Raw genomic sequence first — 15,325 nt, 5'->3', positions numbered from 1 at the left:
AATGAAGTTCTGACAATGATCTATATGCCCTAGAACAAAAGAGCAATCGATGCAGTACCTTGCAAAAGGTCAAACAGCAATATGCCACATTAAAAAGATGAAAAAGGAGCCCAAAGTTATTAACAAAAGCATCACATGCACAAAATTAAAAAGAAAAAAATTAAACAGGAACTTTGGAGTTTATTTATGATAGCAAATGTGATTCAACAGATGATATAAAAAATTAAGAAGACATTCAATGCTATATGAGAAAACTAGAGGGGATTTCACAGATAATGGAGATTTAAGTCCTTAACTTTTTTTTTTTATTTCAAATGTGTTGTAAGAAGGACACAACCAGCATTATTTCACAAAGACATAAATGTATACACACCCAGCAACACAAATGTTTGCCCTGATTATTTATATTTTTCTAATATAAATTAGGGACTTTGGTATATAAATAAATATGCATTGCTACATATACCTTGGTAGTACAGCTTACTAACAATCATCTGAGCTTACATATTTTTAATTAATGAGAGCAGGTCTGCTTTTTGATGTAGGAAGGGATAGAAGAGAGGATAAGAATAGAGATTGTCCATTTTACGTCGTTATGTTGTTTTGGGAGCTTGTAGCAGATGTTCCTGTGATTGGAAAATCAATACCTCTGCATGCCCAAGTGTTAAGTCAGGAAGGCTGGTGACCACCCCGACAGCTTCCTCACTCAAGTGATCAGCTCTTTTCAGTTTCCTGGTAAATGTGCTTATCTTCTGTACTGTGGATATAAGTCTGGCAATCCATCAGTCGCTTTGAAGCTGAGGTGGAGATTTCCAGCTTAAAAGTTGTCAACTCATATAACTTTGGATCTACCCCATCTAAAGGCCTCTGCTTTCTCCACTCCAAACTGGGTCAGGTAGAGACCTGGAATTGATCAGAATGTGTGTGTTCATCTGTAGTGTCATGGTACTTTTGACGTATGAAAATCATTATTTTTTCCTGCAGCAGAGAGGGGTTTCAATGGTTTCTTGGTGGGTTCTAGTATAACTAATCCTGCTGTTTCATTGGCAGTTTAAACAGGCTGCTTCTGATTGCCCAATAAAGAGAATGGTCAGGGCGTCTTCTTCCCAAGGAGCACAAAAGCTTCTTGTTGCTATGGAACTGCCCCACTGATATCTCAAGTCACATGTATCATGGATATCCTGTGGTTTGGTCCACACATCCAGCAGTTTCTCACTTCCAGCTAAGACCTCTCTTGTTTTTATTGGAAAGGTACTTGTTTCCAGCAAGTGCTTCAGGATAGTAACTTCCTTTTCAGTATTAGGGACAAATATGAAGGAAAACATGCTTTTAAAAATTCACTCCAGGTGGTTAGTAAAGCGTCTGAATGGGCAATGGACTGATTCCTGGAAATGGCCACTAACAACTGCTCCTTTGGAAGTTGCTAGAGGGATGTTGTTCATCTGGAGGGTTCCCAGAGTATTGATATTTTCATCTGTCCAATGTGACTGCCAGACTTCCTTTCAATGATGAGCTTCAGTAGCCAATTGATCTCCAAAAGCAGTCCAAGAACAACTATCTTTTTGTTCATCCCAAATCATTCCAAACTGTGACTTTGCTAGGAGCAGCTGAACTGAAGTTGGCAAAGTCATCAATCTTGAAAAGCACTGCTATCTTCTTGAACATTGGGCACTGAATAAAAATCTCCAAACTCCCTATCTTGCCCATTATTTTTGGTTTGGAAATGGGTTCAGTGCCTGTTCCACTAGACTTTCTTGCCAACTGATGTTCCTCTGAGAAACCATCGGAAGTCTGTTTTAGGTCTGACTCATTTCCACTTGGCAAGAAGTAGCATTTGTATCTCCAAACTCTCCAAACACATCAATTGGTACTCTAAAGTGTGGAAAGTGTTCTGAGGACTCTTCAAAAGTGATATTGCTCATTGAATCTTGAGTACCAATAACCAGAAGAGGAGTGGTGTCCCCAAAGTCATCCTCGTTGGTATTGGTGCAAGTAACGATATCATTCCTACTATCATCATTTTTTACACTTACAGAGTCATCCAAAACATTTTCTTCTATAGGATCCATGTTTGGGCTTTGGGAATTAGTCAACTTTCTACTTTCTTCTTTGGAAGAAACAACTTCTTCATTAGCATCACAAGTTTTAAAAGAATCCATGCACAGGTCAGCACATTTTGAAGTAAATAAATCAAGATTTCCATCAGTTTTACATTCCTCTTTCCTAAAAGCTTCTGAATAATTAGCTGAGTCTACCAAACTCCAAGCATTTGATGGAATACTTGAATTTAAAAATTCATCCTGTAGCAGTGTTGGAAGTCCTTGTTTTTCTGCACTGAAACCTCTGTTATTCTCTAAGCTTATTTTGGAAACAAACCTGATCCTCTCCATCAATGTCTCCTTTATGATCAAAACTCCTACTCGGAAAAACTTCTTTTACAGAATTCGGTTCATTGACTGCTCATTTTGTTGCTTTCCCGAATGGTTAGTGTATCATTATCATTTAAATCTGCACATATCGTTTCTTCTAGTTGTATCCTTTTCTTTTTGGAAAATGTGGTAAAATCTGCAAATTCCTCAGCAGGACTACATGCAAAGTCTAAACTATACCCAGTGTTCTGGGTGCTAAGAGGCTTTTATTCCTTTGAATTAGCTATATTGTCCAAATCATCTCTTCCCTGAGGATTTAGTTTTCAGCCCTGCAAACCTGGAGAAACAGAATCTCCAGAGGAGGAGGATTTTGCCTCTCTAACAGCTTGATTTGATGATGGATATTCTTATCAGTTCTAAAATCTCCTGGAGAGAACTTCTGAGTGTTTGAACATTCTGTCTCTGCTCTATTAATTCATTTAAATTTCTTGGACTTTCCATGCCATCAGTGGGAGTATCTAAGATTTTAGATGAAATAATTTCTTTCCTGGTAGAAAGTAAAATATCAGGCTGCCCTTTCCCAGGAGTAGAAAGTTCAACTGTGATGTCCTTATCATTACCATTTTTAAAGGATTTAATGAATGTAAGGCTACCTATGTTTTCTGAAATCACAAATTAGTATAAAATAGATTCAAAGCACAGACTCATCCTTGGGATGAGTATAATCAGTGATATAAAATCAACAAACCCTATGCTAGAAGGTTTCACTTCTGAAAACCCACCAAATTCTGCAAATTCATCCTCTCCTCATCCTCTGCTCCACTGTCTAGTGGTGGGGAGGATAAAGATTACCTGTGAATGATGTCTGGCTCCACTATCGGTTGCTTTTGGAGAATTAATTTACCCCTGGCTTGTTCACAGTGGCTGGGATGGGCAGGACTCAGGAAGGCTGGAGGACCAACTCCCCAGGAAGGACCGGCTGTTCCGCGCTGGTGAGAGCAGAAGGCAGGCTGCTCCCAGCCTGTCTGGGCAGCAACACCACAGCAACCCACCTGCAGTTTTGGTGCCGCTGCGGGGTCCCCATCTCACTACCTTCTGCCCCTTTCCACAGAAATTCCTGCCCACTCCTTTCTGTTTTTTAAATGCTTATATCCAGCAAAGGTAGCTTGGCCAACCATAGATGCTCTCTCTTTCCACCTATTGAGAAGACAAACCTGTCACTCTCTATGACCATTGAAGGGAAAGAGCAAAGGGCTGGACACAGAGTAGTAAGCAAAAGTTTAATAGAGGGGGAAGTGAAGGTAACATGCAGCATAGTGACTGCACAGACCACCTCAAAGAGAGGATGGTATGGTGCTCACAGGGCTGGAGTGTTTAAGGAAACCAAGTCCCTTGTTCTTACCTCGATTTCCCTTTCCCCTTCCATTGGTTTATTACCCTTTTGGATAGCCCTCAGCGGATTTTCTTTGTCAGGGTCTCCATATTCTGGTTGGCAATGTCACTGGGCGGTTGCGACACAGTTTCCATAATAAGGGAGGGTTCTCGTAACTGGGTTGCAAGAGATGATGATGACATTTTCTGGAAACTGTAGTACCCCTTGAGGGGTTATAATTAACTATAGCTGTGGTGAGGGAGGGTGTCTTAACATACCAGACTCCACTTCCCTGTTGCTCATCTGTTTCTGTTAGGGTCCCTAGGATTTTAGGTAATAATTCTCTCAAGGCAACTTAGCAAGACCCTGTCTCAAAATTAAAACAATAGATAATTAAAGTGCTGGGGAATGTAGCTCAATGGTTAAGCACCATGAATTCAATTCCCAAAACCAAAACAAAACAAAATGACATCCCTCAATCTTGACTTATTCTACTTGTTAGGAGGAAGTCACTGAGCTCAGCCTGCGTTCTGTGGGAAGAGAGAACACAGAATGTGAATACTAGGACAAAAGATTCAGGGAGGTAATTTAAAAAGCCGTCTTAGCAAAAGTTCAGTAATGTAGACTTCATCAAAAATCAGTGGAAAGCTATCAGTAGTGTTTTTCACTTTTCAAAGAAACAAACTTCATTTTTATGGATCAAGATCAATGTAATGTTTTACATTTTTTCTGTTCTTTTTAGGTATTTGGTCTTGGCTTTTTCTCTTAGAAAAAAAAAAAAAAAAAACTTGTTTTATGGTTTGGATATGAAAAGTCCCCCAAAGACTTCCTGCTTGAACATTTGGTCCCCAATGCAACAATGTTCAGAGGTGGGGTTTTGGGGAAGTGATTGGATCACAAGGGCTCTGACCTTCTTAGTGGATTAATCCATTGATGGCTGAATGGACTACTGGGTGCTAGTGGAAACTCTAGGAAGTGGGCCTGGTTGAGGGACGTGGGTCACGGGGTTTGTGTGGAAACCTATTTCTTGTGCCCAGCATCTTGTTCTCTCCCTCATACTGCTTCCTGGCTGCCATGAGTTGAGAACTTTCCCCACCACTCCCTTTCACCCTGATGCTTTTGCCTTGGAGTCAGCTGACCATGGACTACAATCCCTGAAACCATGAGCCAAAATAAACTTTTTCTCCTTTACATTGTTCATGTCAGGTATTTTGGTCACAGCAATGAAAATCTAACACAATTGTTTAGGAGAAAAATTTTAAATTTCCAGATAATATACCTTTTTCCTATTTTAGTGTTTTATTTTATACTTATTTCTGTATTTTTATTGCTTCATATTCATGAAACATGTTATTTTTAATCTGAACTATTTTCCCCCTTTTACTCTGATATATTCTTACATATTGTGTGAAATTTGTTTATTGTGATCATGGCTTTATTCTACTTCATCTATCAAGTTCTGAGAAAAATGCATTAGAATCTCCAGTGGAGAAAGAGTTTTCATTTCCCCTCAGGGGGGGAATTTTATCATCCAACTGTCAATATTTTCTTGTTTAATGTGTGATAATTCATGAGGGATTTTCATTATGTTAGAAATTGTATCCTTTATTAGTTTAAAGAACTCTTCCTTGTCCAATGTAATGATTTTTTCTTGTCATTTTTGCACTTATTTGTTATATGGTTGAGACCACCCCTTTCAATTCTTGAGAGCATTTTGTTTTAGATACTTCTCTCAGGTTTTGTTTTTTGATATCATCTGCTTATATAAAACTGAATAAAAGATTTTAAAGTGGGTTTATTAAGCTTATTCATATTTTTCATTTATTATTTTGTACTGGGGATTGAACCTGGGGCCTTGTTATCACTAATTTACATCCCCAGTACTTTTTACTTTTTTTCTTTGAGGCAGGGCCATGCTAACTTGCTGAGGCTGACCTTGAACTTGCCATCCTCCTGCCTCAGCCTCCGAAGTTGCTAGGATTACAGGTATGTGCCACCTTGTCCAGCCTGTCTTATTTTTAATCATCTTGTTTTACTATCTTTTCTATTCATGCTTCCTTGGGGGGGAAAAAAAACCACTCTGTATACTCATTTTTGTTTTTGATTGTTCTTCCCTCTGATAATGTGTAAGTTCTGGAATACTTTCTCTTTGTTCTTGTAGTGGTTGTTTTCTAAAGTTTTCTTGAGTTTTTACCTTTAAATAGTATTTAGTGGTACAGCACTATGTAAGGTAAGAAACTTGGCATATGTCTTAGTTCAGGCTGCCATAACAAACTGCCACAGACTAGGTGATTTATAAACAAGAGGCAATTATTTCTCACAGTTCTGGAAGCTAGATGTCTGAGGTCAGGGTGCAAGCATGGTTAGGGTCTGTTGAGGGTTCTTTTTCCAGTTGAAAATGGCTAACCTTTAGTTGTATCCTCATGTGGTAGAAAGAGGGTGAGGGAGCTCTTTGGGGTCTCCTATATAAGGACATTAATTTCATTCATGAGAAGGAGCTTATGGCATTATTTCCCAAAGGCCCCACTTCCTTTTATGTACTATCACCTCATGGTAGTAGGATTTCAATATATGAATTTTGGAAGTACACAAACATTCAGTCCTTAGTAGTACAATTCCCATTTCTCCTATCTCTTCTTCCACCCTGACGGTTACAGCACTGATTTGATTTGATTACATTATTTACCATGGTTTCCCTTGCAATTGACCTCATAAATAGAAAAAAAAACCACATTGATAGTCTTATCATTTTGTGTAACACCTCTGTATACTGTCTTTTGACATTCATCCTTATCTGCTATGAAAGACAAAGATAAGTCCACATGTGAAATCTACTGTTTTATTTTTTCATCCCAGTTCAAGAGTTTTGTTAATTATATTATGACATATTTTCAAGGTAAACATATGCTTATATTTTCTACAGGTGTTTTGGCTTTAGTTTCACAACGTATGTTGACATACAAAGCCAATCCTTCTTGGTGACTGCATTCCTTTCTTTGTGAAATGGAATTTGTCTTTCAGCTTTTTATCTTTTTTTTAATTTTAGGAAATGCTCTGGGATCTTTTACATCGTGAGCTCTTGAAGATGTGTAGATATTTACGTGACTTTTATATCTGAATTTCAGTTACTCTACTCTCCCTGCCTCCTTGAGGACTTTGTGGATACCCTTTTACCTTCTTGTGTTTGGAATGTTGCTGTAGATTAGTCACTACCAGCCTGATTTAGCTTTCATCCTTATATATTATTTTCTGGTATGGGTGTGGTTGTGGGTATGAATTAGTCACCCTGAGAGGCCCCATAGAGATGGCTTCCTCCTAGTACCCATGCCCTTGGAAAATTCCCTCCCCGTGGGTGAGTGCTGTATCTAGTGATTTGCTTTTGTCAAATAATATACAGCAAAAGTGATGGAATCTCTCTTAAGCATTAGGTTACTGAAAGACTGACTTTTGTCTTGTTTATCCTCTCTCACTCTCTGGCTGCTTCTGAGTAGGCTTGCCAGGTTTAGCAAATACAAGATAAATATAAATACAAGAAGTCACCTAAATTTAAATTTATGCAGTCAATCACCTTTTAGTGTTTTAGAAATATTTGGGACTTATACTGAAAAAATTATTTGATTTTTATCTGAAATTTGAACAACTGGACATCCTAGTTCAGAGAGCAGCCTGCTGTTATTTGGTGAGCTGCTTTATAGAAATGCCACATGGCAAGAATCTAGGGACAGTCTCCAACCAACAGCCAGAGAAGCTCTCAGTTGAACTCTGGAGGAACTGAATGTGTCCATCCATCAGCCATGTGAATGAGCGTGGAAATGGATCCTGTCTGGTGGAGCCTTGGTATGTCTGCAGCCCCTGAGGATATCATGATTGCTGCCCTTGAACCAGAGGACCCAGCTAAGCTGCACTTGAAAACCCCATCCGCAAAAACTATTCAAGAAAATGTTTTTTAAACCTCTAAGTTTCAGGGAGTTTATAATGCATTGGTGGAAGACTAATAGAAGTTCTCTAGATAAATTTCTAAACCAACCTTTTCATTGAATGCCTCTCACTTTATAAGGAAATGGAAACATTAATTATCCTGAATTGCTCAGTACATTTTATATACATAAATTGAAATATCAAGCTGCACCTCATAAATATGTACAATTATTACTTGTCAATCAAAAAATGTTAAATGTTTAAAGAGATGGAGCTGTTAAGGAGATGAATTTGATCATTATATACTATATACATGTATTGAACTATCATGCTATACCCATACATTTTACAATTGAAATAATAATTAATAAAAAAATTATAAAAAAGGAAAAATACACTTTACTGTTGGTAGTTCTTCATTAATCTCTTTTTGTTTCCATGGGAGGAATCCATAAATTTCAAAGTTGAGATCTGAGGACTGAATCCAGGGCTGCTGTACTACTGAACGACATACCCAGACCTTTCTACTTTTTATTTTTGAGACAAGCCTTTGCTAAGTTACCAGGCTGTCCTCAAACTTGTGATCCTCCTGCCTCACGCTCCCAGGGAGTTGGGATGATTACAGGTGTGCACCCAGCTAGATTTCAAAGTTTTTGTGTTTTGTCTTTCAATAGCTTTCCGAATCTGCTTTGCCATTTTCTTTCTTGTTCTTTTAAACATTTTATTCTTTGCAGATTTATTTTACTACATCTTCTCAATCCCGCCTTCCATCTCCCTGACTATATTTCTACATTATCTAATTTTCTTTTTAGTGCTTCTGTTGTTCCCCTCATTTCTGAAATAGTGTATTTTTTCTTTTCCATCTATTTCTTGAGATTTGCCAGCACACTTTTTATCCCTCCAATCATTCTGTTTGTTTCTGTCTTGTGCCCTTGTATCTCTTCTTTGAGCTTTTATTTCATGTGGAACTCATTCCTTTTATTTCATGTAGAAATCTGGTCGTAATTTTTACTGACTTTGTTCTATAATATTTGTGAGTTGCCCTCTGTTAGGTGATGTGAAAGAGTAGAGTCCCCTTATAAAAAGAAAAAGGTAGAGAGAGACCCTCTGATATAAAACAAATATATCTAGTTAAGATGGACCAAACCACAATGAGTGTGAATAAAATCTTTGAGTTGTGCTGACTGTACAAGGACTATACCTGAGATAAAATAATGTGGCCATGAGTTAAGGACATTGTGACCATTTCTGTGAAGCAACCCATCCCTTCAGAGGCCCCAGAAGCTTCTGGTTTCAGATATGGGTAGTCTGGCTCCCCTGCCTAGCTCACCCTGCTAACCTGCCAGGTGCAGCCTGAAATAGATAAACTGGAGCTGGCTGCTTGCATCCCTTGGAAGAAAAAAAGGGAAAAGGCCCCTATTGTAAGCCTGCCAGGATTTTTTTTTTTTTTTTTTATGGTTTTCACTTTAAAAACCAGCTTGCTGAAGTCACTCCCTACTACTGCCCCACTTGGAAGGTGGTCTTGACGCATCAGTCTGTTAGGACTGAAAAGTCCTTTTCTTGAAAAGTAGGAAAAATAAACTCTTTTCCTACTTTAGTTTCTGGTGGTCTCACTATGCGTCGATAACAGGACCCCATAACAGTGATTCCCTTCTTCCCCCTCCCTGTTCACACCAGCTTATTTAATTTTCCTTATGATTATTGTTCTTGTTGGAATGGAGTTCATCCTTCCTGGACAGATAGAGCAAGGGGTTAAGGGATTCATTCAGCTGGGAGAGTGAACAGCCTGGGACTTGGTCTTCTGTCTTTAAACACAATTTAAACACAGTGTTTTCGTCGTCTTTCTTCTGTCTTTAAACACATTAAAACACGGTGTTTTCTCCTGCGGTAGTCTCACAGAAATTCCCCCTGGTCATAGGGAAGCTCTGTATTTCACAGCCATTCTTGGTGGAAGTGATTTAGCCTTCAAGTTTCCCCAGTAATTTCAGTACACTCTCTACTTCTTGGTTTCCCCTCTGCCATGGCCTCTTTTTCACAAAGGGTGGGAGGTCTACATGATTTCACACAACTCGCACTTCCCCACTATGTCAAATTTTAGGAAATTCCCCTCGGCTGCCCATGTACCTCAAATTTGCCTTTCTCATCTAAGAGTCCTAGCAGCTGTCTTCCTGAGAACTCCACGCCCCGCCAACCACATCCCAAACCTCAGCAGCAAGAGTCTTCTCTCCCGCAGCACCTTCCCTATTTTGGTTGACTTTTTACTATGCACATCAGCCCTTTCTCATTGATTATGGTTTGAAGTTACAAGTCTGTTTTCATTTCACTAAATACAGAATATAGAATTTTCTGCTTCTTCTCTTTATTATTTTCAGGGAGCTTCAAGGAGAAAGACCAGAGCAAAGATTCTTTTTTTCTGATTGTAAGAAAAGTGTATACTTAGTATAAAAAAATTAAACAACTCAAAAATGGTAACTTAAAATGCCCACAGTACATTAATTCCTTGTATATGGAAATAATAATTATGTTATAAACAAAATTCGTATTTAATAAGCATATTCATATATTAAAGCTCATGTTTAACTCATTCCAATTCAGCAGATAGAGATACAGAGCTCTCTGTATGCTCTGTATGAATAGACACAAACTCACATATACACACGCATGTACTCCATTTAGTGCAGCAGAGGAGATGGAAGCTTTATTTATTTATTTAGTTAGTTAGTAGTATGGTACTGGAGATTGAAAGCAGGGGCACTTAAACACTGAGCTGTATTTCCAATCTTGTCTTTTTATTAATTTTTTATTTTGAGACAAGTTCTCACTAAGTTGCCTTGCTGAGTTGCTGCAGCTGGCTTTGAACTTGCAATCCTCCTGCCTCGGCCTCAGTTGCTGGGATTACAGGCATGTGCCACACACCCAGCAGGAAGATTTGATTTAGTCATCAATACTTGAGATCACTATAATGCAGACTCTTATGTGTTTATAATATTCAGTCCATCATATAGGCATTTCCTTTCCCTTCTTATTCTCCCAAGTCAGGACATGACTCTGTCTGTGGATTCTCGTAGCCCACAAGAGTTTTATAATACCCTCAAATATCAAAGTATATCAGTCTATAATATCCTGATAAATATGCCACTCCAATTCTTCCTCGTTTCCTTCTCTATTCCTGGGCACACATTGATATTTGCATAAAACCTAAACTATGATGCCGTTCTAGCATCTTTCAGCATACTTTGTTGCATGTCTTTTATTGACTACTGTGGGTCAGAGCTATTTACTGTAACACGAAACAGTGGCAGAGAGATCAAGAGGAGTAAACAGATGGGTCAGCAACTTTTAATCTGAGAAAAGCCAGGATCCTTTCAGCAGTTATTCAGTACTTACGGACAGAAAACACTCAATCTACTCTACTGCATGATATGCTATGAGAGAAACAATTCCGTATTGTTAATATCATTGAGTGAATACAGGTTTATGTTTTAAATATTAAATAATTCTTGGATGAACCTCACTTTTATGAATCAATGCTCTCTCAGTGCAGTGTTTAAAAAATGTGAGCCTAAGGTTTGCATTTCCCCAGGTTCTGATCCTGAGAAAAGGGCTTACTCAAGCTTGGCATGCTTGCAGGTGGTCCTAGAAAGTACTGGGAGTTGTGAGACTAGAAGAGGAAGAAGTGACATGAGGAGCATACTGAGCAGATGACCATGGTGGGCAACCAAGACTCAGTCCACTGTGGACATCTGAGAGGTGGCATGGGAAATGCCTCAGAATCATCCCATGTAGGAACAAGGAAGCAAGGATGTTTGTTGGCTATCTCCCATCTGTCTTCTGCTGAGGGCTGCTCCTGAAGGTACTCTCCATGTTGGCCTGCCCTGAGAGGATTAATAGAAAGTGCACATGTGGAGAACGGCTAAGGCCCCATGTAGGATGCTGCTGGAACACAGCACCAAGGGGACATGAAGCCTTTGCTCCAGTTCCTCCTCACACCACCCAGATCCCATGTTTATTCTGTCTTGGCACTGTCCCTTAGAAAAAGTTGTCATCACAATTCTTAAAAAGGACTTACAACTAGAGGGTCGGTGGCATCTACTGAATCTGCTACTCTGAGTGATCCTGATTCAGCATCTCCTTCCTCTAACTTTTATTACTAATGAAAAGTAGCATTCTCAATCAGCACTTTATGCATGACAAATCTGAACCCTTGATCTTCTGGACCACTTGATTGCTGCGATTGCGCAATTCACGGTCATTACTAGGCATGAAATCACCCAGAGGTGTCCCAGCGAATCCCCCTGAGTCTCAAACAGTTCTTGTTTTCCTCTAACTCCCCTGCTGGTGTAAGAAATCCTTTCTTGGCCTGAGAATCTGCTGGCCAAGCCAGCCCCACATTGCCATATATCAACCATAGCTTTTGGTTCAGTAGAAAACATAGTGTGTCTCCCAGAATAATTATCCCCTCCACCCAAGTAAGCAGTATCTTTACCTAGAAGAGTCAACATTGTGGAGACAGGAAGAACAATTTCTGCAGTTGAGGTTCTAGGATTGGGTTGGGAAATACTTCTATCTCTTGATCTCTGGACTAAGTGTATTCTGTCTTGAAGGATGGCGCTGTTTAGTTGTTCAGAGCTGGTGACTGACTTTATTGGTTGTTTTTTTTTTTTTTGCAGTGCTGGGGATTGAACACAGGGCCTTATGCTTGCAAGGTAAGCATTCTATTCTACCAACTGAGTTATCTCTTCAGCCCTGACTTTATTGTTAAAAGTTCATGTCAATATTCTATCAGTCACTTGTAGAGGAAGCCATATATGAAAAGCCAATGGAGCTCATGGTTACAACTCCTTTGCCTTAAATTGAGTCTACTGGTCCTAGAAATTGTTATTCAGAATCCCATTTGGGAAAGTCGAACCCTTCATGAGCCCTTAGATCATGGTGCTAACTGAGGTACTGTACTTGGGAAGGCAAATTCATTGCTCACAATATGTAACAATGATGAATTATTGCCCTTTCAAGGGAAGAATGAGTCCAATGTAATTAACTTGACATATAATGGTAGCCGGTCTTCTGAAAATGCCAGGCTTAGTTCTAGGCTCTGCTGCAACCAGGCTGAGCACTTGGAAGCAGCAGTGGCCAGTTCAGCCTTGTTGAGCAGAAGCTCATGCTGGTGGGTCCAAGAATGCCCTTCTTCATGACTGATGTACTAATTCATAAGGATGGAGAATGGCAGAACTCTGCATGTCTCCCACCCAGTGCCTTTCTAGTTGTCACTTAAGGGAGACACAAGGAATCACTTCATGTCCATGTCTAGTGTCTATTCATATGCCCCTTCCCTTCTTCAGGTTTATGTTCTTTCAGTCTTGACCTCTGCCCCTCCCAGCTCCTTGATAATCAGCCAAGGCCTGCTCTACCACCAAGGGATTTGTATGTGTCCTTATCTCGTCACTTCTCTTACCACACAAAGTTGATGGTTTGGTGCACTGCTCTAAGCTCTGCCCCCCCCGGAGGCTTTCCCTTATCCCACTATTTTAGAGCCACCCCTGTCTTGGGCTATAGAGTGGCTATGCTCTGTCTTCTTCCCACACCAACATGTTGAGACCATTCCCTTGATGAAACAGACCTGGGTATGTTTCCTCCACTGAGAGGTGGAGTTACTCCATAAAGCTATACTTGTGAGCTGATGGAAATTCATTGCTACAGACTGAATGTTTATGACTCTCTTTATATCTTGAAGCCTAGACCCCAATGTGATGGTGTTTGGAAGAGATGATTAAATCTTGATGGCAAGCCAGGCATTGTGAGGGCATACCTGTAATCCCAGCAGCTTGGGAGGCTGAGACAGGGAGATTGCGAGTTCAAAGCCAGCCTCAGCAAAAATAAGACACTAAGCAACTCAGTGAGATCCTGTCTCTAAACAAAATACAAAATAGTGTTGGGGAGGTGGTTCAGTGGTTGAGTGCCCCTGAGTTCAATCCCTGGTACTCCACCCCCAAAAAAAATCCTGAGGGCAGACCTTTATTAATAAGATTAATACCCATTTAAAAGAGACCTCAGAGAGGTCTGTCATCCTATTTGTTGTGTGAGGACACAAGAACCAGAAAGTGGACTCTCATCAGACACCAGATTTGCTGGTGACTTGATCCCAGAAATTCCAGTCACCAGAACGGTGAGAAATAAATGTTCATTCTTTCGAAACCACCCAGTCTATGGTATTGTGATAGCAACTTGAATGGACTAAGGTATATATCAACACAAAAAGTGGGTGACTTGGGAATCTGGGCCACTCATTTATGTAATTTGTACCTCCTGGACCTTCTTGGGAACAGTTTCAAATATTTCATTTCCATCATGAATTGCTTATTTCCATGTTCAATTATGTTTGGCAGAATAATTGACACCCAAAGATGCTTGTCTTCTAAACCTGTGACTATGTTAGGATGTGGAAAGAGGGAATTAATGCAGAAGGAATGTAGTCTTGCTCCACTCCTTCATTTTAAACCAGTGATACCTGCACTTCTAACTTGCAGATAATAAGGTAAGATGATAAGTTTTTGCTATTTTTAACTTGTGAAACTTGTGGTAATTTGTTATGCCAGAGTAGAAACTAACTTAACACCTGGGTTTATGACTTTAAGTTTGGATGATACCTAGGTTATGATGGGCAGCTGCAATTTTATAGTCAGTTGATGTCACTTGATTATAATGTCTCAGATATCAGTAGTTACTCAGTCTCTTGTTGGCCCCAAGACAGGTCAGAAATGGTTTTTGACCCATTAATAGTTCTGTGCTGTTAATGTCATGGCCTTACTCCAGAACTCGAGGGAACTGCATTCTCCCATTGAAGCTTGCCAGGGATTCTGCATGGACACCTATATTGGACACCTATAATTACCTATAATGGACACCTCTGGCATTATGAGATTTGATCCATTAATGGCCCAAGTGGCAAGGCTGGCGGAAACACACCCAGAACCTGTTGCAGGGCCCTTTACTACTCTTGGTCCCAGCCAAAACTTGTGACCCTCTGAGTCAGCTGATAAATGGTTCTTCCTATCTTTGATGTATGTTTTTTTTCAGCATTCCATCAAAGTGCTCTGCTGCTTAATGGTGGTAAGTGATAGGCACCATGATTTTTTCCTTTGGAGAAGACTATCTCATTGTGGCCCTAGAGTAGTGCTTCACAAATTTTAGCAGGCAGAGGAATCGCCTGAGGAGTTATTTAACTCAGTTTCCTAGGTCTCTCCCCCAGATTTTGATTCAATCAGTCTGGAGTGAAAACTGAAAATTTGTATTGCTAATGTGTTACTGATGCCTCCAGTCCACAGAGCACAACTATGCTGAAAAGCGCAGTCGTGGCTGCTGGATTCCTGTATTGGCTACCAATGTGAGGAGATCATGAACCTGTAGGGTTTTGCTTCAACCCCCTGGTGTGTGTGTGTGTGTGTGTGTGTGTGTGTGTGTGTGTACGGCATCCAAAGTACTAGCTATTATTTGCCAAGCTCTCCTGGTTATTATTATCATCAATAGAGTAGACCACTGTCACGTTCTGCAGAATTTCAAGACATTCAACATCCCTTTGACAATATAGTGACAGAGAAAATGAGAGTTAACATAGGGTAAAACTATAAAGGAAGATTACCATCTATCCTATGTGACTGAAAATTGTCTT

General features: G+C 39.8%; 1 pseudogene across 1 annotated transcript; it reads right to left on the bottom strand.

Annotated features, from left to right (window-relative positions):
- Positions 1-940: 940 nt before the first annotated feature.
- Positions 941-2,390, bottom strand: LOC306655709 (aftiphilin-like; annotated as a pseudogene). The gene has a single exon. The product of its transcript is annotated as an aftiphilin-like (transcript).
- Positions 2,391-15,325: the final 12,935 nt, after the last annotated feature.

The sequence above is a fragment of the Sciurus vulgaris genome (assembly GCF_902686455.1).
Source record: "Sciurus vulgaris genome assembly, chromosome: 3".
NCBI classification, from domain to species: Eukaryota; Metazoa; Chordata; class Mammalia; order Rodentia; family Sciuridae; genus Sciurus; species Sciurus vulgaris.
This window is presented reverse-complemented; position numbering and strand designations above follow the sequence as displayed.